The sequence below is a fragment of the Coregonus lavaretus genome, assembly GCF_964263955.1.
Source record: "Coregonus lavaretus genome assembly, chromosome: 14".
NCBI classification, from domain to species: domain Eukaryota; kingdom Metazoa; phylum Chordata; class Actinopteri; order Salmoniformes; family Salmonidae; genus Coregonus; species Coregonus lavaretus.
Genome location: NC_140001.1, coordinates 34,664,971 through 34,675,374, shown reverse-complemented (window position 1 = coordinate 34,675,374; position 10,404 = coordinate 34,664,971).

Below are 10,404 nucleotides of genomic sequence, written 5' to 3'. Positions count from 1 at the left end.
CGTGCCTGCTTTCCCTCTCCTCCCATCTGGCTGGTTGGTCACTCTGTCCCGCCAATGTTCTCCCAACGTTATCCCCTCACCATTGCTCAGCTTTAGCACCATCATCGCTAGCTCGCTCCACATGCTACCCCTCTGACCGCCCTTCTCTGCTCCTTCTCTTCTCTCTGTCCCCTCTCTCTATCGACAGCGCTGCTGGAAGTTTGGAATCAGATTTATGCAAGAAGAGGGAAAAAAACATGGCCGACATCTCTTCTCTCCTTCATGCAGATGAGATCCTTGTCAGCTCCTGCCCAGTATCGTTCTCTTATTATGAATGAGCATGTGCACTCTGCGCTGCGCATTGGCTGGATTCATTTGAGTAACCTCTCCCTCTATCTCTCTTTCACTCTCTTTTTTCGCTCCCACTTTCTCTCTCTCTTGTTTGGTTTCTGTCCCTTCCTTTCCTTCGCTCCAGGTTCATGGCAGTCAGTGTCACTCCACTGGCCCTGTTACTCACACAGTCCTCCACCACCACTGCCTGGCATACACACACACCATGGGCACACGCAACCCAAAGACAAACACGGCACAACCCAAGCCGGTGCCTAGTAGTAAAGGGAAGTGGGTTGTGTCACATCTCCAGGAAGCACCAATGAGAGAGAGAGAGAGAGAGAGAGAGAGAGAGAGAGAGCGGGGTGAGCTAGAGAGAGCTAGTGAAAGCATGTAGTTATGACATAGCCGTTACATCATCAGAATCTCACAACCTTGCTCCCACCCCGCCCGCACGGCTGCCCACCTCGCACAGGCTGGGCTGATGTCTCATATGACACAGTGTGTAGACCCCCCCCCTTACCCCGACACACACACTCTCATTCATTCACCCTCCTGACTAGCGCTCGCTCTCTCCCCCAGTGCAGTGACACAGCATTTCTTGCGCTTAGAGTAAACTTAACCCTCTCCGTTCAGCGTAACACATTCATCTGCTCAACGCCAACAAGAGAGTGTATGTACAACAAAGAAAGAAGCAAACTGTGTACCACCGCGTACCACTCGCCAGTTTTTAGAACCATAAATGCAACATGATTTGACACCTGAATACAACATGAATATGAATTCATAATATTAATTTGATTAGCCATTAACTCATGGTAATGGCTGGAGCAGAATAAGTGGAACGGTATCAAATACATCGAACACATGGTTTCCATGTGTTTGATGCCATTCAATTTACTCCGTTCCAGCCATTATTATGAGCCACTGGCCAAAATATAGATGCATTCTGTTAGTAGCAGACTACACTCCAATACTCTTGTCAGAACTATACTGTTTTTTTAAATACATTTTCTCTCACATTTATTCAAGCAAAAATAATTTTCATACAAATAATATCTTCCCAGAAAAAGAGCTATGTTATGGTAACACTGGGGTAGTTTTAGGTTAGTTCTACTGTTCTTCTGTGATAAACCACCTGGGAAGAGCAGACCAGCAGCCATCACACCTCAGTCAACAGACTCACTTATCTAGTGTGTCAAGACCACCACCTCCCTGATGAGTCCTATAGGCCCTTGTAGTCCTCACCTCAGTACGTCAGAGCCATGTCCATGTGTGGACACATAAAGGGCTTTTTTTCGGACACAGATTAAGCCTAGTCGTGGACACTAAAAGCATTTTCAATGTAAAATCGCCCATTGAGTTTGTTTCCAGTCCAGGACTAGGCTTAATCTGTGTCCGAAAAAAAGCCCTTTATGTGTAGGAGTGGATAAACTAACATCCACTCTTGTCAAAGTTAAATGCAAATGTGAATAATTATTTGATCTTAAATCTACCCACGATGATATAAATCTATACACATATTAGACTCATCAAAACAAAATGAGTCTATTTTACTCCCAAACCGACAGAAACGATTGTTCTGTGATCTCCTCAACAATACACCAGAGATAACTTTCCCTATGTCTCAACCACCTGCAGACACAACTGTCATGTGTACTTTGAACTCCTGTGATGATTTAAAAAAACAGAAGGGCAATTCAACACTTATGGTATGAGTACTCTATTTGAGCATGATGTGCGTGGTATGTGGTATCTCAGAAATGAAATAATCTGAGAACTAGTCAGATAATCATCAGTAGATGTGATTCCACATCTCAACTCCTCCATCTCTCTTTCTCTCTCTCTCTCCATCTCTCTTTCTTCCACACACACACACAAAGCATTGTATTGGCCTTGTAGGAGTGATGACAGAATATAGGAGTGCAGCTGGGACCGTGTGTTGTGTTCATCTCTTAGCACCATGACTAAGACGTAATGACTAATCTTTTCCTTCAAACAATCACACACACACCCCCTCACTCACACACACACAAATCAACACATGTATGCATTTACTGTATCAAGAAGGCACAGGTGGCGGATGAACCTCAAAGAGGAAAAAGATAAAATATGACAAACAGAATGTATCATTTATTTCTACAGGGTACAGAGGAAACCAGCTCTCAGTGTTGAGGAAATAGCAAGTATAAGACAGCATGTAAGCCTAGTGGCTAATGCAACCACACTCAACCCTCTCCCCTCATGTGTAGGGAGGCTTGTGTCAGAACAACCACTATGTCTTAAGTCACATCTTCTAAAACAACAGAGAGGTCTAGGGAGTATACAGTGCAAATCTTCTAAGGAGTAACATAGCCTAGGCCATATACCATCAATAGATTAGACGGTCCAGCCACCCAAATTAGATCATTGCTCTGCGTTCCTGACAGAGCAGGGCCCATCCCCCACCCTAAAGTCTTCCTGTCAGTCCCTGACCCCATCCCCCCGACCCACATTACCACATTACACACCCTACTCCCTCCCCTCCACTCTCATGCCATCAAGGTCATCTGTTCTGACACACACTTCATGTGACACATGAGAGAGCGAAAGAGAGAGAGAGAGAGACACGCATGCACGCATTGGCAGAGACACACACAGGCAGAGAGACACACACAGGCAGAGAGACACACACTGGTAGAGAGACACACACGGCAGAGAGACACACACAGGTAGAGAGACACACACAGGCAGAGAGACACACACAGGCAGAGAGACACACACAGGCAGAGAGACACGCACGGCAGAGAGACACACACGGCAGAGAGACACACACAGGCAGAGAGACACACACAGGCAGAGAGACACACACGGCAGAGAGACACACACGGCAGAGAGACACACACAGGCAGAGAGACACACACAGGCAGAGAGACACACACGGCAGAGAGACACACACAGGCAGAGAGACACACACGGCAGAGAGACACACACGGGTAGAGAGACACACACAGGCAGAGAGACACACACGGCAGAGAGACACACACAGGCAAACCGGGGAGCACACGCAAACCGGGGAGCACACGCAAAGGCACACTAAGAGGATTGTGCCTCCATCTGTACACAGAAGAGTGAACACTGCAGAGGACAGGCTGGCTGGCTGGCTGGCGTGTGTAACACACTGGATTGTGCTCTCACTCACACGCATACAATGACTGAAGGTGGTCCAATGTGGCGCAGTTGGTGGAGCATGGCACCTGCAATGCCAGGCTTGTGGGTTTGATTCCCACAGGGGACCAGTATGATAAGAGTATGATAAGAGCGTCTGCTAAATGACTAAAATGTAAACGAGGGTCACTGGGTGCATTGGTGAGGGTGGATGAGTAGGTGCTGAGTGGAACTGAAAGTGTAGCATAGAATAAGAATATCTGAGAATCTATCCTCATCTTTCTGCTCACTTGTTCTCTCAGTTTTTCCTTCCTTTGTTTTATTTTATCTCTCTCTCTACACGCTTAGAAAAAAGGGGTCCTTTTTAGCAGGGTTTCCGTTATGTGATGACGGACATTTGACAGGCAGCATTTTAATTTACCGGACATTTGAGAAATTTACCGGACCCATTTGCATTGGGTGTGTAACCTGATTAGGGCGTCCACCCACGGTGCTCAGAATGACAGAAATCACCTTTAGATTATGTTAATTCATATTAACAGAACATGCAAGTTGAAGATGCAACGATGTGCTGTCCTTTTTACTGAATTCTGATGTGCACTTTGAATATGTTAGAATAACTGTCCACATTTACTTTTCCTCAGCCAACAAGACGAGTAACGAAAATAAAAATCACTAGCCTATGTCAATCTACTATCCCCCATAGTAGAAAAGTTTACCTATTCTGTTGGTCAGCTTGTCGAGAAAGAAATAGCCTATTCCAAACTGACTCTGGGACAGTTATGGGACGATAGATCCCAAACTCATACAACTAGGCTACATTTAAAAAACAACAACTTAAAAAGCAATGAGTCTGATGCAACAGATTAGAACGTTTAGCTGAAAATGTTGCTACGCTATTATTTCTTCACATTATAAGCGCAGCAAGGCACACAAGGCAGTAGGCTAATCGCAAATGTTCATTCTATAATGCAATTAGCGGGAAAACACAGTTGTCAAAAAGGCACCGCACATGCAAGTGGTTTCATGTGACAGAGATGAAAATATCCATTAGAAATGTAGAAAGAGGGGAGATCTAATATGCAACAACTAGCATGGGTTGCAAATATAACTCGGATTGTGCCTTTGGCTACTGGACAATGAAAGAAAGTTGATATAAAATAATTGCCTCCACAGTTATGGTCTGATTTTGGCTAGGCTACTTTGAAGCAAGGTAAGACATGCCTCATAATATGTATTAAAATGTTCAGGTTTCAAACAATGAAGTATATGTTTTGAAAATGCATACTGCCTCCAGCACATTGCAAAGTGGTGTGTGACGTGCTGATGAAGCCTGCCTTCCGTTGCCTATACATTTGCTGTTTGAGTTGATGTAGCAGCTGTATACTGTCTGACCGATTTGTTTCTCAAAGGCTCTGTATCTGTATGCTGTACACGTGTGATAAATACGATATATAGCAAATATACTTTACACGCTGCAATTTAATTCCACAAAATTATACAAATTAACCTATAGACCGATAAGCATGACCAGTCAAATGTAGACAGAGAGGTACAGGCAGATAGATAGAGAGGGACAGAGAGGAACAGGGAAGTGTAGGGTGGCAGTGTAGGGTATCCACCGCGTCATAGCTCCTGACTCTGCCCTTCCTGACACATGGCACGTGCAAGTCAGCACGCACACACACAGCCCAGCTGGGGGGAGAGGTCTGCCTGCCTGCCCCACTCCACCACTCCTCACAAAGAGAAGGGGAGAGAGGAGGAGAGAAGGGAGGGGGAGGCCAGGGTGGAGCCACCAAAACCACTCCAGCACCAGTAGAGGGGGAGGAAAGTGAAGGAGGAATAGTGTTTTTAAAAGAGTGGTCTTTGTGGGAAAGACTTGGGACTGAACAAAAAATAGAGGGAAATATGAGGAGGCAAGGAACGGGTAGAGGGAAGAGGGAAAATGGTGGAGAGAGGGGGGGAAGAAAGGGTGAACGGGTTTAAAGTAGTGAACAAAATGGGAAATAACACCCTTACAACCAGTTCACATACTGTAGTTGACAGACAGTGGAATTTATAGCAGATGATGTCACTGTAGTGAGATGAGGTTATACTGTTTAAATCACACAATAGTACTAACTTTCAGTTGGAATACTTTGGGAAGGAAATGAGTACAACCCATCCATCAAAGACAGACAGACAACACACAGTACAGCAGTACAGTGAGGGAACATATTATTGGAGAATAATACAACAATGGTGTAACAACATAACACCTAGATGGAGAGCTACGCAGAGAGAGAAATAGAGAGAGAGCGAGAGAGGGGGGAGAGATAAAGAGAAGGCGAGAGAGAGAGAGTGGGCTAGAGAGAGAGATAAATATATTGAGAGGGAGTTAAAGGGAAAGAATAGAGAGAGAACCTTCCCCAGCCCCTGCAAAGTGGCGTGTTGCCAGCCTTGTCAGGCTAACATTAGCGATCGCCTTGCCTGTAGAACCGCAGAGAACATACCATCCATCGCCTTGCTCTGTCATGCTTTACATCAACTACTACATACCATACATATCCAATAACCATGACGTTTGTTGTAAACTAACATTTCCAAGCCACTTGAGGCCATATTGTATTGTCTATAGGTTTGTAGCCTACACTCGGCTATCCCCATAGGAGAACCTTTTGAAGAACCCTTTTTGGTTCTAGGTATAACCCTTTTAGTTCCAGGTAGAACCTTTTTGGGTTCCATGTAGAACCCTTTCCACAGAGGGTTCAACATGGAACCCAAAATATTTCTACCTGGAACCAAAAAGGGTGCTTCTATGGGGACAGTTGAAGAACCCTTTTGGAACACTTCTTTTCTAAGAGTGTAGCTGATTGTGTCCATGTGTTTTCATAGTTTCCATAGTATCATGAATAGACATTTCATTTTGGAACTTCAACACACCAGACTCCTATTCTGTATCATGAAAACTAAAAACAGAGCTACAGGGATAACTTCTAAATCCTGACATGCAGTCATGGTTTGGCGGAGAAGGGTTGTGGATTGGCTGGATTCACTACAGTACTATACACAGGGTTGATTCCCAGTCTCAGAGAGAGAGAGCAGCCAGCAGAGAGGTGAATTTAAGACATGACATAGAAGCCTCCTCCTCATCTATTCATTTTTCATTAACTGTGGCAGTCAGCGGTGCTCGGCCACTCAGCCATTCTGTCCTCCAGGAGAAACCAGACGCCATCCGGCACGGGTGAGAGCCACAACACTTCAACCACACAGGGCACCGCCAATGATCCACGCCAGGACTTAAGCCAAGCCACGGGCACTCAGTCAGCCCCACAGACAGGACCCATGAGGGAGAAGAAACATGACTGGGAACTAGGACGAGTGTCTGTTATAGAGCATTAATTAGAACAGACACATTACAACAGAGCTGCTGATGATAGTCAATACCTTCTTGACATTTGAGTGGTCCCTAGAGTCTGCATCAGGGGAGGTGAATTAGTTGGTGAATACAGAACATGAATCAAAATGTAATTTAGGATCCCACTGGGGCTCAATATGTTTCCTGCACATCTTGGTTGGTGAGTAATATGGGGTGACAGACACTTGATTTGAAGTGGTTTGCATAACGGTTTTATGATTTCTGAGTAATAATTATAGAATATCTGACGTAACCAATGGAAATGTAACCAAAAGGAATAACTGTTCTTTGTGCTCAACAGATTTATTTCTTAAGAACTTGTGAGCTGTCATCTACAGGACACAAGTGCATAGAGTTTCATAATGGAAACAATCGGCTCTATTTGAGTTCAATTCCTCTACACGTGAGCACTATAAAACTCCACCTCCTCAATCCAACAAACAGTAGATGGCCTATTTGGCAACAGCTATCAGGACCATGAGTACGTTTACATGCACAGTAATAATTCAATATTAAACTGATTATGGCAGTGGGCAGATCATGCAATAGTCATGTAAACACCTTACTCTGCTTATCTAAATCGGCATGAGGTGAAAATGGAAGTAAGCATACGCCGATTAAAACGCCTGGTTTTCTGAGCCATCTTTTGAATTATTAGGCCATCTAAACACCTTAATCGGCGTTCCAGTGGTGTATTTGATCTGCTCATGTTCTAGCACCAGCCGAGCGAGCCTCCCTCATTAGCGCGAATTAAGTGAGTTCAGAACAACTGAATGTATGCGTCTTAGAAGTAGTTTTCACATACAAACTTTACATGTCTGAATTCATGCTGAATGTAATAGCTAACCTGGAACACCACACACTTTCTGTAAATACTACACCTACACCCACTGCTACCCCAACACACACGCACATATGCAACCCATCTCATTACAGTTAAAATTACAGTGATGTCATCTGCCACTCACTGTTACCACATAAACTAGGTCACGGTTAACCCTTTCTAATCAAAGGTGGGGATTCCACAACATGGCTGCGTCCCAATTTGCACCTTATTCCTTATATAGCGCACTAGTGTTTGACTAGGCTCCATTGGAGTAGGGTGCCATTTGGGACACAACACGGTTAAACCAAGCCTGCTAGCACTGTACTTTCCATTTGTAATCAGAAACACAATGACTAATTCATGTCTTTGCTCCATCTACCTTTCCGGTTAACAGTCTACGTGTATTCGCGCATGGTGCACATTTGATGATCGAAAAGGAAATTCTGTGTATGAAGAGAAGATAGATCACGCCAGTGCAGTCTGTTGGACCCTCTCACGTTGCTCTAGTGTTTCCTGAACAGCTACTACAAAGGGTTAGAATCCTACTACAAAGACCAGTAACCCTTCTAGAGCTGAAACTAAATGTTAGAAGACAGCAGTGTATACTTAAAATGTATGCATTGTATGTATATATTTGTATATTGTATGTATACACAATGGAGAATTAAAGAGTGAAAACTCGATTTTTATACAGTGCTTCTTCCACAGGGGGTTGTTTGTATGGATGGTATGAGCCAGTCTTGACTATTTTCCAGAATGATCCTTAATCATGACAACGACAGATTGTGGCCAAGAGCCTTAGCTAATGAGAAGTATTTGTCAGCACTTTGACCTTAGGAAGTCCACTGAGTTCAAAAGTAACATGACAACCAATTCCCTGACTGTCTGAACATATATCACTGAAACCGTGAAGATCATTAGCACAACAACAAAAGCTAACAGCTAAATTCTGTCCAAAATAAAGCGACTATACTGAGTTTTTGGAATCGCCTTCCTCATATTCAACTGATCATCAACATGTAAAAACTCAACTTTGACAACCAATCTTACAATGAAAGAATCCATTAAAAATAGACACACGTCAGAATATTTCACATTGATTAACTATGCCAGTCTCTATAAACAGATTGCCAGTTCAGCGACAGCATTGACAGAATCCTCTCTGAACCCATAGCACGGAGATTCCCCTCGTTTATAAACATACAAGCGTGCCACGACTTGGCAGACCAGGGAACAGCAGTGCGCCAGCACTTAGAGGCCACGTGCTAGAGGTTACTACAGTACACACACACACACACATACACACACACACACACACACTCTGCCAGATAAACATGTGTGCATGCGTGTCTGTGTGACCCACTAACTTTTACTCCCTTTACCTCGGCTGACTTCAGAACTCTGAGAGGAGGGCCCGCTCCCTGGCTCCTGAGTCTGAGTGTACGGTCCCTCCTCCTCTCCTCCTCCTCCTCTCGCTGGCCGCCGCTCTCAGCGCATGCCTGGCTCTGCCGCCAATCGCCGCCCAGCCCGGGACGCTTTAAACCCGGCCCAGCCTCGCCGCCTGCCACTTAATCACAACAACCTAGCACAAAACGCAGCCGCCAGATAAAGCCTGTGCTCTGAGCTAGCAGCCATGCAGCGAGCTAGAGAGGGAAGATAACTAACTAACTAACTGCACACTGCACCACGCTACAGTATGAGTCTGTTTACACGCCTGGCTTTAAAAGCCTCTCCTCTCCTGTGAGACGGAGCTCAGACAACTCTGAACACAAACCACACGTGGTCACCGGCGTGAGCGCCAACAGACAGATGACATGTGGATGTCTATTTACTGTCTGTCTGTTTGTTGATAGTGTAAAGCTCACTGATATAAGCGCACCCCTGCACACAAACACACACAAACACTGGTTTCTGCAGCACTATATGCCCTACCTCCCTTCTAATGTCTGCAAGCCTCCAACTACTCTTCTCTCTTTTAAACCCACAACACCAAGACAACAGAACAGACATGGGAAATCACAGACAGATGACAGCCCAGTCAGTATATCTGTCAGTGGCCCCCCACTGCAGTAACACGAGGACTGGAGCTCTCCAATCACACTAATAACACAGAAATACACCACATAATACACCGTCTGAAAGAGCAGCTCTGTCTCCACACTATCTGCCCCAGGTGAAGTCTTTCTCTTACCTCTGGTGCCAGATTGGGCTTTACAGACCAGGCTTTACTGTTGTCCTCAATATGTCCCACCTTTCCAGCCATTCAGGAGAGTGAGAAAGGGAGAAGGAGAGAGAGGAGGGAGGGAGAGAGAGGGGGGAGAATAACAATCAATAGAATAATGCGACAAGAGCTTTTCAAAGAGATGTGTCAATCCAGACAACATGACTGCCTAAAGAATTCACCTATCTATATAATCCCCTTCTCTCCTCCTGACAGAAAATAACCCTAACACATATCACTTCTATTTGTCTTCAAATGGCAAGCCAAGCCGGCGCTTCCCCACTGCTATGAGCAAGTGTGAGAGGCAGTGAGAGAGCAAGGATTCTATTTTAATTATAGAATGATGTAATGCATCATGAACGAGGAGGATAGCCTATATTCATGATTGTAGCAATGTGCCTTTGAATATCACCATGACAACATATACATTCAATATTTCTGTAGATGGTATGCATTATAACATCTTCATAATTAATATACAGTATTCATGTATGATTACTGTCA